This window comes from Onychomys torridus, chromosome 7 (assembly GCF_903995425.1).
Source record: "Onychomys torridus chromosome 7, mOncTor1.1, whole genome shotgun sequence".
Taxonomy (NCBI): domain Eukaryota; kingdom Metazoa; phylum Chordata; class Mammalia; order Rodentia; family Cricetidae; genus Onychomys; species Onychomys torridus.
Genome location: NC_050449.1, coordinates 99534656 through 99554655, shown reverse-complemented (window position 1 = coordinate 99554655; position 20000 = coordinate 99534656).

Here is a 20000-nt window from a genome sequence, read left to right as displayed (position 1 = left end):
GGAGTTTAGACTCAATTGCCTTTATATTAATGGTAATGGCTGCTGGATCTAGGGCAGGCTTCATTCAGACCTCAAGGGGAGGAAATGTTTTAACTTGGGCACAGTGGCTGTGCCTTAATCTAATGCAGCTTCAGCCAGTAATTGTGACTCCATAGTTACCGGCCTGCTTTTCTGACAGCAGCCTGGTTGATCTGGCCACAGCCTGGCTGGAATTCTGTCCCTGAAGGCACTAAACCTGTCACTGCCACTAAAGGTGGCCTTAACTAGACCCTATCATTCTATTTATAACTAGGACTTGAGACTCAAAGACCGGGGTGAAAAACTTCTCAGAGAGGTTGAGTAGCACCTAGCTAACCTTCTCTCCTTGCTGGTGTCTCCCCTCTGCTCCCCACCCAAAGTCCTTCCATTCCACCAAACAAAAGCCTGCACCACTCCAAATCCCTCCCTACTACTTCCTGTGTCTATCACGGCCAGATGCCCTCTGACACTCTGATTACTTTCTGTCAACTAGTTGCTAACTCAGCCTCCTGACTCAAGGTTAATTTTATTTAACTGATGTAAATGCAAATTTGGAGTTCACAGTGTGATTGAATATCCCCCAACAAGGAAGGGAGCACAGCATCATTGGTTCTGTTTCCTGATTCAAGACATTTGCTTTCTAGCTGCAGCCACTGATTCTAGAAAGGCTTTCATTGAAGTCTGGCTAGATGATTCCATGTTTCCCATTAATAATCGTCTGTTCTGCAAACCAGTGAGAAAGTATGGCATAGATATGTTAGTATTTTAATGATTTTCTGCTGTGGGATGTCTTTCTATATGCTGTGAATATGAATTGCTCCCATTGGCTAATAAATAAAGCTACATTGGCCTATGACAGGGCAGGATGGAGCCAGGCGGGAAAATTCAAGAGAGCCAGTGGGAGGAGAAGGGGAGAAGCGGAGATGTCAAACAGTCATCCAAGGAGCAACATGTAATGGGATGCAGGGAAAGCCGTGGAACATGTGGCGATACATAGATTAATAGTTATGGGTTGCTGGGCGGTGGTGGCACACTCCTGTAATCCCAGCACTCGGGAGGCAGAGGCAGGCGGATCTCTGTGAGTTCGAGGCCAGCCTGGTCTACAGAGTGAGTTCCAGGAAAGGCGCAAAGTTACACAGAGAAACCCTGTCTCGGAAAAAAAAAAAAGTTATGGGTTGAGTTAAGTTATAAGAGCTAGCTAGTAAGAACCTGACCCATAGGCCATAGAATTTGCAGTTAATATTAAACTATGAGTTTTATAAGCAGCTGTGAGACCACAGGCTGGGTGGGACTGGAAAAACTTAAGGCTATCATTTTCAGTAGATTATATGAGTAGACCAGATTCACATATCATGTGTAAATAATTAGAAATCTGAAAATCTGCTCCCTAGATTTCAATATTTACTTTATTCCCAATTTCTTTTAAAATATTGACTATATATATATATATATATAGAGAGAGAGAGAGAGAGAGAGAGAGACAGACACACAGACACACAGACACACAGACACACGGACACACAGAGTCTTAGTATATAGCCTTTGCTAACCTGGAATTCACTGTGCATACCAGGCAGACCTTGAACTCTTAGATATCCACCTGCCTCTGTTTCCTGAGTGCTAGGATTAAAGGCGTGTACCACTATGCTTGGCCCCATTTTTAAAAAAAATTTCCAGACAGGGTTTTTCTGAGTAGCCCTGGCTGTCCTGGACCAGGCTGTCCTCGAATTCAGAGATTCACTTGCCTTTGCCTTCCGAGTGCTGGGATTAAGGCGTGCACCACCACTGCCCGGCTTAAGAAAAAAAATTAAATAAACCAACACTGCTTTTTGGGAAAACTCTATTTCCAAAATTTTGAGCATTCCGCTAAAAAGGTTTGTGTTTTGCCTTGTTTCTTTCTTAATTATGTTTTTATTTATTCTTTGAAGATTTCATACAATATATCTTTATCATCAACTCTGAATTTTAATGGATAAACAATGTTCCTTTTGACAAAACCACATAAAGAAGGAAGACAGTCAAAACATGCATTTCCCAGCACGGTGTGATTTGGCTGACGAGGAGCGCCCTCTAGGGGAGGCAGAAATGGAAGCAGCTGCTGCAGGATTTGTTTGCCCTTGCGGGTTTGTACAAATGTTTCAGGCCTGGGTTTTTATGGGAATCCTTTTAAACAAGGGGCTGGTAAGTGTTAACGTTGTTCAGACTAGATGATGTGATGTGTTGTCAGCTCAAGGCGATCACAAATGGCCATTTCCCCAATGCATGGGGTCCTGGTTAGTCTTAAATGTCAACTTAGCACACTCATCTAAGAAGAGAACTCAACTGAAGAATTGCCTAGGTCAGACTGGCCTGCAGGGGTGTCTGAGGGTGGGGGTGGGGAGGTGGGGGGGGGGGGGTAGTGTTAATTGGTAATTGATGTAAGAGGGGCCAGTTCACCCTGGACAGGGGTCCTGAAGTGTCTAAACAGCTAGCTGCGAATAAAACAGTCTGTGAACCAGCAAGTACTAGTCTCCACAGCCTCTGGCTTGCTCGCGTGCTGTGTAGAAAGTTCCTTGGTTGGTGGTAATGCTGTGTAAAATAGCAAGCAGGCCCACCTTCAGCCTTGAGTTCCTGTCTTGACTTTCCTCCGTGATGGACTGTGGCCTGGGGTTGTGGCCTCAAACAAACCTTTCTTCCCTAAGTTGTTTTTGGAAAGAGTATTTCACCACCACAACAGAAATGGAACTGGAGCACATGGGAAGCATACTGACAGAGTACAGGGACACATTGGCCTGTTACTCACAGGAAGGTGACCCTGGTTGAAGTTAGGGTAGCTATTTGCCTGTGACATGTGCCTACAATGGGATTTCAATACTTTGTCAACAAACACCCAGAACACAAGTTCTGAGCTTAGTGTTGCTTGGAAACTGTGACCAAGCTCTCTGACTAAGGACAGACGTGTGTCTATAACCTGTGCTGCTGAGTGGCTTGTACTAAGGTCGATTCACTTAACTCACTAGTTATTTAGTGAACACCCACTGTGTGCCAGACACCATTGTAGGGCTGGGGTCGCAGCAGTGACAACATGGCAAGATTCTAGCAGCTGTAAGCAGTGCTGGGGACAGAGGAGTCCGGAGCGGAGCAGGGAGCAGGAGCATGCCAGGCTGGAGACCTCAGTTTTAGTCACGTGCATAAGGAAGCTCCACTGAGAGGCCAACTGGGGGATGACCACATCTAGTCCTGACTCAGGACTGTGTCCAGCCTGTGTAAGGAACACTGCGGCCGCCCCTCACTGACCGATGAAATATTTCAGTCTAAAAGCTCTCAAAAACACCCAGTAGCCAGCAAGAAACGGGTGCATTTGGGAGGTCAGAATAAGATCAACTTTGGGGACACTGGTGTGATTCTGCTTAGCCTCTTCTGTTGTGGTTTAGTTAAACCCCTTTGTGTGGCTGTTAGCTTACTTGTTATCTTAAACTTTCCCGTGCGAGTTTCTGATGGACTGGCCAAGAGTCCTGAGAATTCTTAGCTGGATATGTGAGAGTCAGGGATGGAGGTGCCGAAGAATGGCTTTGCTGTGGCAATGTGGGACCTCAGTGCAACACATACACACACACACACACACACACACACACACACACACACACACACACACACACACTGAAGCTCATATGTATCTTGGCATGAATACCGAGGATCTTCCTGGCCCAGGAGAGGCTAGAAGGCTGTCAGGACAAACTCCCATCTCCTCTCAGATCTTGATGGGGGCACGCAGCTTTCTGACCATCACCCCCTCCACATACTGCAGCAGGATCTATACCCCTTAGCAGCAGTCTAGAACTGGCTCCCATGCAGTGAGGCATCCCACAGTACGTGTGGCAGTTTTTGAGGCTCTCTGGTGTCCGAGCTGAGAACCACATTATCATCTGCATCTAAAGTGGCTCATGGTATCTTTACCAATTGGATCAATCAGTCCTTGACCTTGATTTCTCCTGTTATGTGTCTGTGTGTGCTTTTCGGAGCACTGTGCACCACAGACCAATTACCATTCCTGACCGCTCTGAATCCCCTAGACTAGGAGATCCATTGTAATGCTGGCCACATGCCCGTTGCCTAGAAGGACAAAAAAGGCCAGTCAGAAACAGACTGTTTACACCTTGATCTCGTCTCCAGCAGCTGTCTGTGTTCCCAGAATGAGGAGAAACCTGAGTCTGCGTTCTTCTGAAGAGTCGCTGGGACTCTGTGGGGATGGAAGCCACTCTGCAGATTGGCCAGTTTCTTCTCTCAGGCTGAGGAACCAGTGCTCATTAACGTCTGTAGTGAGGAGCTCTGACTGCCAACCCAGCCGGCTGGTAATGGGCCAGATTTGATTCTAAGGTTGAAGACGCAAATAGTCCCAAAGAGATTAATAATTGCCATATATGCAATCGGTAAAATGTAATGATTAAAAAGCAGGTTGGTGGTTTTAATTAAATATGCCAAACAGATTGTATAATATCTTCAAAGGTCAAAGTAAAACAAGAGAACACAGAAAGCTTAAAAACGTCAGGAGAGAGAGGGCTGGAGAAATGTCTTTGCAGTTAGGAGCACTGGCTGCTCTTCCAGATGACCTGAGTTTGAACCTCAGCACCCACGTGGCAGCTCACAACCGTCTCTAACTCCAGCCCCAGGAGATATGATGGCCTCCTCTGGCCTATGTGGGTCCCAGGCACACATGTGGTGCACAGACATATGTGTAGGCAAAACTCTCACACACATGAAATAATAAAAATATAGAAGACAAGCATAGATAAAGATATGTCTAGCAAATTCAAACAAAATGAACTGTTATAACAAAAAGAGTTGAAATGTTATAAATAAGAGGGATGTTTGACAGGATGAGCCGGCAAAGTCCTGACCAACTGAACCTATTGCCTGTTTTATTTTTGTTTGCTTTTTGTGGAAGATGACCTTGAACTCCAGAGTCTTCTGCAGCTGTCCAGAAATCTCCAAGGTCTTTGGTACTGGATGGGACTGCTGAGGTACTCAGCCTTGAAGACTGAGGACTCTCAACCTCTCTGCACGAGGCAGCCACAGCTGGGCTATTCCATCTGTATCGTGTGAGCCAGTCTAGTAATTTCCCTTTAAACAGATCTTCATGCCATTGGTTATGTTGTGCTAGAAAACACTGAGGAATATAAATGGCGGTGTGCTGAAGCCTAGGAGAACCTGCTAAGCCAGGAAGTCCTGCAACTGGCCCCCTCCCCTGACACTGGCTGTCACTGGTCTTCACGGAATATCATGGAATGTCATTGGTAATCACGGAGTTGAGGCCTGAGTGATGAGCACAGCGTGTAGCTGCCCCTTGCAGAGCTCACATCGGTAAGGAACGAGGGCTTGGGAATGGACACTGTAGACATTCCAAACTTTCTCACAGTACCCATTCATCCTCCTTTGTGTATGAAATCTTGAAAATCTGTGTTTATCTATGAGGAACATGCTGGAAAGCCTACAGGAGTGAAAAAAGACTAGACTCAAAGATGAGGGTCAGGGCCAATCTAAGACATGTAAGATCAGCTAGGAGCAGTGGGCTGGACAAGGGCCAGCGTGGTCTTAACCCTCTGTTTTCCTTACTGCTCTACAAGGACGAGACTCTAGGGACCATGTGGGAACAATAAGATAAGGCACATATTTATGCTTACACCTCTAACTGATTTCTGTTGTTCTTGTAGATGTCTGCTTTGTTTTGTTTTAACATGTACCTCAGGCTAGCCTTGAATTCACTAAGTAGCCCAGCTGGGCTCCACTTCTCCAGCTCCTTGCCTCTGCCTCCTGAGTGCTGGGATAACAGGCATGTGTGTAATTTTGACAGGCAGAAAACGGATAGCTGTTACATCCTTTCCACAAGTCTCTTCCTGAAGAAGACGCAACTGTGACCATTTTCTTAATCCCTGGACTGTGGTCCCTCTTGATCTCATAATGTCCCCTTTTCTCTTCTTTCTCATGCTAGGTGGCTCAACCATCCAGAAGCAAGCTAAAGGAATATCATTATTTAGGGGTTGTAACCATATCCACCCATTTGGCAGGGAGTTAGTAGCCAAGCAAGAAAAACATGAACTGTAAAACAAGGCTTGTCTCTTCTGCCTGCCCTGGCTTACCTTCCTCTTAGGCCAGAAGCTGGGCAGTCCTGGTCATGGCTGAGTACTGTCCCAGTAGCTGGACCTTCTATTTCTGAACATCCCACCTGTAGAGGGAGAAAATGGTAATCAGTCACCACTGCTGGCTGCTCCCACACACGGCACACCTCCTCTCAGATGGCTGATTGTCTCGTGGGTGACATTTGCCCAGTGTATAGGTATTCCTGCATGGCTGCATGCTGTTAATGGCTAGACACCCTCATTCATGACAGCACAGCCTAACAATTGTCAGTGACAGGGCATCTCCATTTGTGATAGTACATTGTCTTCCATCATGCACACTTCCGTCTGGATATCTCCACAACTGTACAGGGTAAGGAATGTGTTGATTTATGTGACCATCAAGACACATCACCACTCACTTGCTGACTAAAGGCAACAGAAATATGTTGTTATAGTTGTGCAGACTAGAGTCTGGGCTCTGTAGGCCTCAACACCCCTAAAGCTCTAGGGGAGGAGCTTGTCTTGCCATATCTAGCTTCTGGGGTCACCAGCATTCTTTGGCTGGAGGTCACACTCTCCAGTTCTGTAACTATCTTTATGTTACTTTCTCTTTTTTGTCTCTCTCAAAACTCCTCCTGCCTCCTCCTGTGTGTGTGACATGCATGTGCATGTCTGTGTGGGTGCACATGTCCACACAGGCATACAGGCTAGAGGACGACACTGAGGTATTGCGTATCCTGCTTTATCGACACTCTGCCTTCTTCCCTTAAGATGGGTCTCTCACCGAACCTGGAGTTAGGCTCACAGCCAGCAAACCAGCCATCCACCTGTTTCCACTCCCCAGCACTGGGGTTTCAGGTGTATGTGACCATATCTGGCTTTTTATGTGGCTTCTAGGGACTTGGACTCTGCATGGGCAGCAAGGACTGTTTCCCACTAAGTCCTCTCTCTGGTCCTCCCTCCGCCTCCTTCATATGAGAAGACATGTGACTATATTTAGTTCGCACCCAGACAATCCGGGATAAACTCCTTTTCCTCCCAAGGCCCATAAGTTAAACACGTTCACAGATTCCAGGGAGTTGACAGGGATGGCTTCCTGAGGACCAGCTTTTTTAGCTACCACAGGGCCTATTTTTGAGCTGTCAAACACAGCCTTAGAGGCAGTTAGATTCGGAGCCCCAGACAATGTTCTCAACTCTCCTCTCTTCCCATCACATCTGCTCGGTCTTCAGTGACAGCCAGCCAGATGCACTTGAAATAGAGACACCTTTGGCACAGAAGCCTGGCTGTAAAAAATCCAGCTAATCAGCAACTAGGCTGTTGCTCCCAGTGGCAGACCGGGTAGGGCTCATGTCTGAAACTCATCCTAGGACTAAGGCCCAATGCCAAGAGAGACAGGAAGAAGACTATTGCAACCCCTCCCACCCCCTCCCCACTCCCTTCCACCCCTCCCACCCCACTCCCGGGCGCCAAGGGAAGCAGACTTGGGGCTCTGCTCTTTGGCAGCTCCTGCCGAAGGTGTTTCCATTCACTGTCTAGTTTAAGTGAATTTGGCCAACTAGGAAACCAGGGACTCCACCTCCTGAACCACAGGGCCCCCGAGCCCAACCCCCACCCCGCCCCCCAGGGCTTGGCAGGGAGCCAGGAGGACTGCACACCTCAGCAGAGCAGCAGCAGGGCACACATGCGTCCCGTGGGCTTGTGGGGGGAAGCTGTGCTCCAGAGCCCGCCCCTGTGGATGGCCAAGCTGAGTGGAGGGGCAGCAGCTGTGACTGCTGTCTCTGTCCCCTGAGGCTGAGCATCAGGCTTCCCTCCCTCTGCTGGCCACTCCCTGGGAGAAGCAGGCATGGCTTGGGAGTGGAGAAGGGCAGCTGGGGTGGACCCACAAGCAGGGCGGGCCTGGAGGCCATGGGTTCGGGGTCACAGCCTCCCAATCCTACTGTCCCCGGAATCCGCCCTCTGCTGGGCCAGCCTCAGCGGCTGCTGCCGGAACTCAGCTTTGCTGGGTCTCTCACCGTCTTGGCATCTGTGACACAAGGCTCTTCTCAGCTGTCCCTCAAGTCTCTGCTTCATTATCTAGGCCTGAGGCCCCTCATTTTCATGGGGCTCCCTCAGGTGTCCATGACACTCCAAAAGCTTGAGGTCTGCCCCTCCCCAGGGTTTTTAAGCAGTTGGACCCCGAAGAAAGGCTGGACCAGCTGGGAGCTGTGCAATGGTAGGCAGATCTTCCTGGGCTTTGCAACTGAAGGAAGTGTCTCCAAACCCCAAGCCTCTTCTGTGTGTGAGGGTGGTGGCGGTCTCCAGGTCATCTGGGGCATGGTTTTGGGTCCAAGGTTCAGTCTGATGTCCAACACCATGCTGCAAAGATTTAGGCGCAGACCTTTGAGTTTTGTTTTGTTTTTAGATACCCGAGGAGACCGGAGAGCCCCAGAAGTTGGAGTTACAGGTGATTGTAAGCCAACAGATGTGGGTGTTAGAAACTGAATCCTGTTCTCTAGAACAGCAGCAAGTACTCTTTACTACTGAGCCATCCCTCCAGCCCTCATTGTTTGGTTTTATCTCTATTTTGTGTGTGTGTGTGTGTGTGTGTGTGTGTGTGTGTGTGTGTGTGTGTTCATGCACATGCTAGTATACACAGATATACACATGCCAAGTGCAATACCCATGAAAGCCAGCAGAGGGTACTGTATCTCCCAAAGGTGGAGTTACAGGCAGAGTGTATCCTGATGAGGATGCTGGAAACTGAACTTGGGTCTTCTGTAAGAGCAGTACACACTCTACAGCACTCAACCATCTCTCCAGGCCCTGGCTTATGGTTCTCAAGATAGGCTCTGAGCTGGCCTTGAATTCATGACCTTCCTGCCTCAGCCTTGTGAGTGTTGTGATCCTCAGGCACATTTCACCACACCCAGCTTAGGCCTACAGCCTTGACTAACTTCTTTGTCTGAGGGGCTGTCTTCTCTGGGCATGTTCAGATAGCTTTCATCTCTTCTACTCGAAGCAATGAGAAAGAAACCCTGTGTCGTCATGGTGAGCGCTCCGCCTGCTCTCACTGAGCAGCCTGGAATTCCACAAGACAAGTCCCTCGAGAGATCACTGGCGTGGTGGTGGTGGTGGGGTGTTTAAAATTGGCTTTGAAGGGCTAAGCCAAGCACTCAGTGAGCCCAAGTGACTCATTCTTTCTGCTCTACAAATGATCCAAATACAAATTTGAAATGAAATTAGATTCTAAGTTGGGGGGAGCACATAACCTTTGCAAACATCTGCTAACTAGGGTTTGGAGCCTGATGGGGGCAGGGCAGAAGAGAAGGCTGCACCTGGTGAAACTGTCTCCCAGGTAGGTGGCACCTGCTATTGGAGTCGCATAACTCCATAATATATCAGGAAGAAAGGCAGGAAGTTACCGATGCCTTACCGTTTACCTGACATATGCATTTAAAGGAATCCCCAGGCCTGTGCCAGAAGGTTTGTCAATAGTCAGCCCTGGGAACTGGACCTGAGCTGAGGCAGAAGATGCACCTCAGAAGAGAGGTTCTGTTCTCGACTGGGATCAGCTGACTCTCCTCCATTCTCATGAGCTCTTCAGAGCTCTCTTTGCCTTGGTTCAGTGTTTCAGGCCCTCTGCAGTCCTTAACATGTCAACAAGGAGTGACTGAGGCTAATTCCCTAAAGAAGAGGCAAGTGGGTAAACCCTAATCTAGTGGGGAGTGTATCTAGCTTCTTGTTTCTAGTTCTTCCAAGTCCACAGTATCTGATTAAATCCCTGGACATGTATACACACACACACACACACACACACATACACACACACACACACACACACACACACACAGAGTAAGGTTGAGAGAATAAATTAAAATGGTTAGAGACCTCATATCCAAAACAGTACACCTGTCAGAATTCCCTGACATTTCTTTTTACCAGGGTCCCTTTATTTACCCTTCTTGCCTGTAACTTGTAGCATTCTGTTGAATACCAGTGGGGAGGGTCAGCTTCCTGGCCTTACTCTCAATTTAGAATTGGCACTGAAGAAGCCAGAAGAACAAACGGTCAAGGACAAGAGCCACCCACTCCCCAAAGTCCTCTTTAGACACAACACTAGAAAAATGCAGACCAAGATAAAACTGTTAGGTATAACCCCTCTACTCCAATCAAGCGTGCAACAGCCCACCGTGACCCGTGCCATCCAAGGCAGAGTGGGCAGTGGGCAGTATAGACTCCTACCTTCCCCAGGTTGCAATAAAATCCTCCAGCCCTCCTGCTGGGATGGTCTCAAAGAAGATTCAGTAGGCACCGGTGGATAGAAACTTTTTAACATACTTACTATGTCGAGTCTTCCAGTTGGCATGCCTTGTCTCTGCCTATTTAGATCTCCAATTTCTATGTCTTTTGTAGTTTTTAACCATACAAGCTCTGTGTACGTTTTTTTCACTGTACTAAAGATATAAATGGCATTAAAATTTGGGGGAACCATTTGCTCATTCAATGTAAAAATGAACTTGACTTTTTGTGTGTCTTGCATCCTCGAGTTTGATGAACTCACTTACTAGTTCCAGAGTTTTTTGTTTTATTTCTGTGTGTCTCATGGGATTTCCTGCATATGACATTGCATCATATGCAAAGATGGTTTTCTGTTTTACATTGTGGTAGACATGCTCTTTAATTTACTTTTCTTGCCTTATTACACTGGCTACTTGTAGCCCTCTATTGAATAAGATTAAGAACAGTTGATATATGAAAGGCTACTAAGTTTTGTCAAATGCTTTTGTGTGTGTGTGTGTTATGTGTGTATATACTGTGTTTTCGTGTGGAGATGCATGTATGTGTACATGGAAGCCATAGATCTATGTTGGGTGTCTTCCTTAGTTGCTGTCCACCTTATTTTTTTGAGACAGGATCTTGCACTGTCTCAAATCTTAAATGTTACTCTCTCATTTGCTCAGTGACTCGGCTGGGCTGGCTGGGCAGTGAGTTACCAATTGCACCACCTCCCCAGTGCCTCAAATATTTTTATGCATCAATTAATATGACCATATCTTCTTTGGCCTGTTAATATAGTGGATAGTTGTTAGTTGGGTTTTGAATGTTGACTCTGTGTGGAATAAAATATGCTTGGTCATATTATGTAACTATTTTTGCATGCTAGGTTATGGTTAATATTTCTAAGGACTTTTGCCTTTATGTTCATGAACATAGTTTTTTGGTTAAATTTTTCATTTTGGTATCAGGATAATATTAGTTGCATTGAAAACTTGGGAAGAGTTATCTGTTCTTCCATTTCCTAGAAGAGATTATAGAAATTGGTTTTAATTATTTAAGGGTCTGTTAAAATTGGGGGTGGAGTTTTTAAATTATAGATTTAATTTCTGCCACTATTCATTTATGTATTTCATATGGAGCAAATTAAAATAGCTTGTTTGTTGATATATTTGTTCATTTAATCTAAGTTTTCATATTTATGTGAGTAGAGTTGTTCGGGAAATCCTGCATTATCTTTTGAGTATTTATAGGGCTAGCAGAGATAGCCATTCTACATCCATTCCTTCCTCCTTAAGGGGTGTCAACTTCATTGGTCTTTGCCTAGAACCAAGTCTTTGTTTCATCAGTGCTATCACGTTTTGATTTATATTTTTATGGATTTCTGTTCTCATCTGCACTATTTCCTCTGTTCTATTTCCTCTGCCCCCCCCCATATGAGAGCTTGGGATGCTGATTTAGAGGTATTCCAAAATCCCCTCTCACCAAAGCTTTAACGGCCTCGCACAAATTTTGATGTTATATATTCACAACTTATTGCCCTGGCAATTCCCCTGGATATGTGAATATTCAGATGTGTGCTACATGTGATCAGCAGGAAGAGAGGGGAAGAGCTAAAGAAGAAATATGGAATATGAAAGACCAGATTTGACAGCCAGCCACACATGTGACCTATGAGGACATAATGTCCTGTTCTTTTCTAATGTGGATGGTATGGCTCTTTTAAATGAGGGCCAGAATTAATTACTGATCCTCCTTCTTGTGTAGTTTTTACCTGAAATCAATTAAAAGTACATTTGTTATTTTTTAAAAAAACTATATTTTTCCCTTCAGCTTACTTTATATAACCTCCTTTGTCTCTCTGTGTAGTTCTGTCTGAGATAATTACTCCTGGTCACTTTGGTTTCTATTTGACTAGAATAGTTTTTCCCAACCCTTTACTTTTAGTCTCTGTATATCTTTACTAGTGGATTGAGTTTCTTGTGGATAGCGTCACTGGGTCATTTCTTGACCATTTGACTAGAAATTTAATCTATTTACCTTCAAAGTTATAAGAATATGACTATTTTGCATTATTGTTCTTTTCCATCTCTCTCTTCCTCCCCCCTCATAACTTTTGTGGTTTGGTGGTCTCCTGGTTCATGTATTCTTGAATTCCATTGCTTGCTGAATTCTATTGCTCTCCCTCAGCCACCCACCTTTTCTATTGGTTTCCTCTTATGGTCTAATTCTTATTTTTGAGAGCTAGACATCTGCTCTTTATTATTTAATGTTTTATTTAATCAATGCCCCCCTCCTTTGTGATCAACCATCCATTGCTGCTACTGGTCGTCCCACTCCAACTGTTGTGTGACAAAACTTTTCCTAGGGCGATGCAACATACACATCTACTTGAAGGGACTCTGGCCTGCTCAAACTTGGCGGGCATGGCTCTGGCAGGCCTGGCCCTTCTCCCAGCACCTCTGCCTTGCTAAAAACCATTAGATTGCATTCCTAAAGCTAGCCACCAAGATCTATTCCTTTATTTGGCCACTTTCTCTTCCTGAGACTGACTGCCAATCTCTAGCTGTCAAAGTATTGAAATCCAGCAATCAGAAGCCCCATTTGGCTCACCTAATTAACATGCCCAATTAAAATTAGACACCACATCTAAACATGGGGTTTCTCATTTTACCTTTATAAGCCACCATTTTCCTATGTGCCACATCTATTTTCCGTGTTTGCTTCTTCTTTTCTATCCTCTGTCCCTCTGCGATAAATAAATCTTCTTTTTACTGAGAACTTGGCCTTGGGAGTCCTGAGCTGATACTATGCCTTTTCACTATGATTCACCCAGACAGGGAGCCCATGTCAGACCAAAGTAGGATACCATCAAAATCCAATTTAGAGAACCATGAGTTTTATTTGGGTTACCTACAGGAATATGGGTGGGGGGTTACTTACAGCAGCAGAAATGACTCAAAGACAGCTGCATCACCAAAGTCCACCCCCACATGGGAATCAGGAGCACACTGCACAGCCTGCAGCCAGCTCAACAGGTTAGAGAGTATCCTTTCCAAGTGACTCAGTTGGTCAAAACCTTTTTTCAGACAGCTCAGCAGCTCTATGGGTTTCGGCTTCTTCCAGGCAATGGCTCTGGTCTTAGAGTCTTTGCAGCTCAGCCTCACTTCCTTTGAGAAGGACTCTCAGCTTTTATTGTTTACAATAAAGGAGGGGCCTAGTGAATCTGGTCAGTTTCATGAACTTCCTGCACTATTTTGAGTTATTTACCTTCTGAAGTTTCCTACAATACACTCCATGGAGGAAATTGTTACTCAACACTCCACCCCTTCCTCTGGCTCTTTTTTTTTTTATTTATTTAAAGATTTATTTATTTATTTATTTATTATGTATACAGAAGAGGGCACCAGATCTCATTACAGATGGTTGTGAGCCACCATGTGGGTGCTGGGAATTGAACTCAGGACCTCTGGAAGAACAGTCAGTGCTCTTAACCTCTGAGCCATCTCTCCAGCCCCAGCTCTTATATTCTTTCTGCTCTCTCTTCTGCAATGATCCCTGAGCCTTGGAGGGATGGCTATAGATGTCCACCTTTGACTAAAAAGCAGCCATTTATTTTCAGGAGCTTCATCAGGGGCTATGAGTTGGGGCTGATAACTAATATGTTTCCATACCTGATAAATAGGTTTCTCTGCTGGTGCAGTAAGCCAGATCAAGCCGAATTAAAATGACCAGGTTTACTGGACCAAGCATTCCTGGTGACCTTTTCAGCCCCCAGGGACGAGGTGGGGGAAGGGAGCAGTAGAGGAATCACATGGTCATTCCAGAGGAGGGGGCGTTAACTACCCTGTAGGCGCTGGAGTGATGAGACATCTTCCACAAGCTGGGTTTGTACCCAATGAGAAGCTCTGGGTGGAGACTTGGGGAGGTGGCAGCCTCTGGGGAGGGGCAGCGGCAGAAATCTATTATTGGTGGTGTTTCTGAGAGGGCAGGGTTTGGAGAGGGAGGGGTGGGGCCGAGCTAGAGATCCCAGCCGAACAATAATAATCATAATACATAGGAGTAAACACACGTTTAGAAGGCAGTTTGAGAGGCACATGTTAGGATCCTGCCCTCACTCCCATACATGCGCAGCTCGGGGTCTTGCATCTTGTGTCATCAGTGGATGTTGGCTACTATATACCCGCCTTAAAAAGCCAGATGCAGACCCCCCCCTCCTCTTTCTCTCTGTTTCCTATGCTCTGCTCTGCTCCTTCCTCCCAGGCCTGGCTCCCCTCCCCCCACATTTCCCTCTTAATAAAGCTGTAAAACTAGCACTGGGTTCTGTCGGGACTGTGACCTTTCCACTCGGTAACCAGCGCCGTTTATCATAACCATCAGTACATCATATCCATCTAGTAGCAATGAAATAATTTATGGTTGGGGGTCAGTACAACATGAGGAACTGTACTAAAGTGTCGCAACATTAGGAAGTTTAAGAACCACTGAGAATCATAGAAGTTCCTTCCACATTTGGACCTATGACCTCCCCAGCCACAGTGTTTTGTTCAAGGTTACAGTACCATGCTTGAACTCCCTCTCATGGAGCGGGCCTTGAATCCAGTTGGAAGACTGCTGGGCTTACCCATGATAGCCAAGTCATTACTGCCCAAGCAGGCACATCCTGCCTAGCATGTCAGTATCTCAGGATGCAGGGTTTGTAGCCAAGTAGGGACATTAGTGACAGTTCTCTACCAAAGTCTTCATGGCCTCTGCTGGCACTGTGAAAGGCAGCCAGCAGAGTGGGAGTTTCCAGCTCAGTCTCAATTTCTCCATCCCTCCAGTCAAGCATGTGGTGTCTTCAGCAATAGGGTCTTCCCAACCTAGTTCTAGAATACAGCCAATAGCAATAGCCTTTCTGGTTTGTAGGGCCTGGGTGGCTTCTCTGGCCAACAACTCATAGGGAAGCAGCCCACCCCTGGCACTGGGTTTTCATTCAATAACCTTATGACCTCTGGAGGGTGCCTTTTGGATTTTCTTTTCCTTTCAATTAACCCAGCCTCGGTTGTAAGGTAGATGAATGTCTCACTGTACCTGGTTGTCTCTCCAATGGCTTCCCAGGTCTGCAAAACACTTCGGGGTTAGTGTTAGTCACTATAACAAAACCTATCCAGAGGACAGGATAGACAGGACACGGCAACATCCTGAACCACCCTCCCATAACAGATAGCGGGGTTACAAAGACAACCCTGGCAAAGCACCATCAGAGCCCTTTGCCATCTGTTCTGAGGAAGTGTTGGGTGACCCCAGAGGTTCACAACTAAGAAGAACATAAGCAGCGTCTAATACATCATGGGAAGGTTCCATTCATTTGTACCAGTTACTTCCTCCAGAGGTCAAGACTGGGTAGAAAGCATAAACTTGAGGGTTTCCTGTGATTCTCAGCTCTTCTCTCGGAGGCATTACATTTACATGTCCTGGGGCTCTTCTACAGAGCCTCCCTACATTTCTCCAGACCTGAGAGACTCAGTGGGCATGACTTAATCTGCTCAGACCTACCACCCAGGGCCAAGAGGAGCTGATACTCTTTCCTGCTGCACCTGCTGGCTCCCTTCATCAGACTGGCCCTGGATGTGGCTGTTGCCTCCACATCTACCATACCTGGCCTTTGGGGGTTCCTGACTGGGCAAACCAGCTCCACCTCTAGCACAGCCTTTTGCTGGAGGGAGATGGACCCTCCTTAGTCGAAGGGTATAATTTCCCACCCCTGGGGCAGGCTTGATCATCTTCACTTGTACTGTTCTGTCACAAGTGTCTTCTGTGAACTGCTGCTCAGGCTTTAAAGCCTTCCAGAAACTCCTTAGCACATAATTTGGCTTTCTATCAGTTCTTTCCTTAGGAATGCCAGCTCAACATAAATCCTGCCATATTTATCTTCTGTAGAAGAAAATTCTTAGTACTCAGTAAAATCTGCTTCATTATTTTTTACCACACACCCAAAAGGAAAAAAAAAATTTTTAAGTGCTGTTAATGTGCTGTTTGGGTTTTATCAACTTGACACAAACTTAGACGTATTAGTGGAGAGGGAATCTTAACTGAAATAAAGCCTCTATAAGATTGGCCTGTAGACAAGTCTGTGAGGTACTGTCTTTACTAATGTTGATATAGGAGGGCCCCGTCCATCCTGTGCACGTGGCCCTGGGTTGTATAAGAAAGCAGAATGAGTAACTCATTGAGATCACGCGGCCGAGCAGCATTTCTCCACAACTTCTCTTTGCCTCCAGCTTCCCTCCCTGACTTCCCTCGGTGGTAATGGATGATCTGAGAGGGGAAGGTGAACTAAATCCTTCCCTCTCTAAGTTTCCTTTGGTCATGGTGATTTGTCCTGGCAACAGAAACTCAAACTGAGATGGAAATTGGTACCAGGAGTGGGATGTTGCTGCAAGAGACTTGACCATGCTGTCTTTTGAGGAAAGTGGAAGGCTTTGAAGCTCTGGACTAGAAAAGTGATTGAACCGCTCTAAGCATAGCTTCACGGGCCATCCTGACAGAGGCTTGGGAAACAGCGCTGAGAGCAATGTGGACTGTGGAGGCCCAGCTCAAGAGGTTCCAGAGGGACAACATTAGTAACAGGCTAGAGACTGTTTCTGTGATAGTTCAACAAAATAAAAAAAAAAAAACATAGCCCCTAAGAACTTGCCTGAGGCTAATTAAAAAAGAAATGGACTGATTTCTTTGGTGGAGGAGATTTCAAGACCACCTAATATTGACTCTGTCATGCAGTTATTAGTATTTATTCTTAGACAGGTCTACAATGAAAAGGAGAAAGTGGGGAAAAATACAAAATGTACCTTTTGAAATTAAAAAGAGCACCAGGAAACTTAAGGTTGCAGGCCAGATTTTTGCTGAAAGAGATTAGATAACAGAGCCCTGGGCTGGAGAGATGGCTCAGCGGTTAAGAGCACTGGCTGTTTTTCCAGAGGTCCTTAGTTCAATTCCCAGCAACCACATGGTGGCTCACAACCATCTGTAATGAGATCTGGCGCCCTCTTCTGGCATGCAGGCAGACATGCTGTATACATAATAAATAAATCTTTAAAAACAACAACAACAAAAACACAGAGCCTGGGGGCTGGGGATTTAGCTCAGTGGTAGAGCGCTTGCCTAGCAAGCACAAGGCCCTGGGTTCGGTTCTCAGCTCCAGCAAAACAAAAACAAAAAACAAACAAACAAACAAAAAACCAGAGCCCTGATCTGTGTTACAATAAAGGGAAGGGTACCTCCGAGAGCAAGACCCCTCCCACCTCAGCTTCTCACTCCTGGAAGGAGTGGGCCTAAGGGATTTTCCGCTCCTAGAAACAACAAACAAAAGCTGCTGTAAATGTCATTCAAGGGCCCAGGCTCCATCCCACTGGCAGCCCAACCCAGCAGCCCAACCCGGCAATGATGCCTATGGCAAGGAGTCAAGAATAAAGGGGCCATGGGATCTAATGCAGTTTCGGAGAGCAACCAAGGCCACCAAGGCCAGGCAACAAGTGGCAGGAGAGTGTCTTCATGAGGTCCTAAGCGTGCAAGAGGCCCTGAGAAGTCACTATCTGAGGCTGTGGAGGGGAAGCCTGAGCTGCGTTGGAGGCCTCAAGACACTGGACATGCCATGGGCGTGGGATAGCTACCACAGACAGCTACACGTAATTAATAGAATCAGACCAAGAAAGAAGAAATGGATGTTGCAGGCAGCAGAGTCCCAAGTGTGGAGCCATCTTAGCCCATTGATATCAGACACAGAGCTGTGATTTGGCCTTTGGCCTGCTGGGTTTCCGTCTTGCTTTGTGTTAGTTCTCAAACCCAGGACAAACTAGTGAATGGCTAACTGAGATGCCTATTAATATATCAAAGCGATCTGTGGATACCAGCTCCTCCCAGCATCCTTCAGTCCCTACCAGGCACAGGGTATGGCTGGCATATCCGACCCTCTACCCTGAACTCGGACTAGGCTGCCCTTCCCCCAGCTGCCCTTCCCTATATAATCCAGCCATTTTGGCTATGCTGGCCCCTTTTACTTTTTACCTCTTGGCCTCTTGGCCACCCCTCTAGGTTCTCTAGCTCTCCCCTCTCTCTTCCCCCTCCCCTCACATGACCAACTTAGTTTGTCAGCCATGTCCACCCAGGATTTCCTATGTCTCTGCCTCTAGCTGTATTCTCCCTTCTATCTATACTAAAAACCTCAACCCCTTAGGAACAGTCACATTCCCCTTTTGTTTCTTTCATGGTCCGGTATTTCCTCACATGCCTCACACTTTTGGAATGGTAATGTATATCCTGTGCCGTTATATGTTGAAAATGTGTGATTTGTTTTTAGATTTTGCAGGAGCTTGCAATTAAGAGACTGCCTTGGCTCTTCGGACTTCTAAACTGTGTTGAGACTGAGGATTCTGGAGACATTTGAAGTTGGACTAAATGCAGTTGGCATTATGAGAGGACCACAAGTGTATGAGAGTCAGGGAGTAGAACGTGGCGGTCTGAATGAGATTGTGCCTCCCCACCCCCATAGGCTCAGATCTTAGGATACTTGGTCCTTAGTTGGTAGCACTGTTTGGGAGGTTGAGGGGCGGTGTGCATAGATCACTGGGGGTGGGCTTTGAGGTTTCGAAGCCCTGTGCCATTCCCAGTGTGCTTCCTCTGCTTCCTGTCTGAGGTTCTGGATGTGAACTCTCAGCCGTTCCTGAGGCCATGTCTGTTGGTTTTATGCAATGCTGTTTACCCTGCGAGGAAAAGTCACGAGGCACAACAAAACCCACTATGAGAGATTTATTAGGAAAAGGGAGGGACAGAAGAGGATGTGCTCTTCGCCCTATGAAAATGATTGTGCAGAGAGCGGAAGGAGGAGGAGGGGGAGGAGTCTGAGTCCGCTTTTTATGGATTCTCCTACACATGCGCCACGAAAAAGCATAGATTGTGTGATCACACTGTGCGGAAATTACGCGACCACGCAGCTCATGGATTACGTAGGAGGTAAAGCCCTGGAGTGACTAAACAGCTGAAGAGCTCATGTGCAGTCAAGTAGCTGGGGGAGTGGCCAGGAATTCCAACAATGTCTCCCTGTAGTCATACTCCCCAGCCATGATGGTGACAGATTCTATCCCTCTGGAACCATACACTTAAATAACCCTTTCATTCTATAAATGGCTTTGGTCACAGTGTTTCATCACAGAAATAAGAAAATAATTAATACTGTTACTCTCTCTGGGGAGATCTGTCCGGCTCTGGGAAACATGTAAGGGCCTGGTGACAGGTGTCATCAGGTGGTAACTTGGCTCAGGAATGCCCCTGCCCAGGAGAACATATATTCCTGACAACTCGCTCCGCAGCCATGGAAGAACAAGGGGTCGAGTGTTGGTCAAATGTGTGCTCCTCAAAAAGGAAGTATTGTAGAGAGGATTTCCTGCCATTGATGACAGGGGGGGTCTGAAAGAGATTCTTTAGGAAAACCAGTGTGAGCTAGCCAGCCAGCTGAGCCAAGTGACTGGAAACAGATGGAACCAGACATGCTATGAGATGCTGGAATGTGTGAAGAAGAAATAAAGCCAATAGTTACCTCCTGGGAAGTCAGTCAGTCTCTCAGCAGCAACAGCAGAGCAGAAAAAGGAA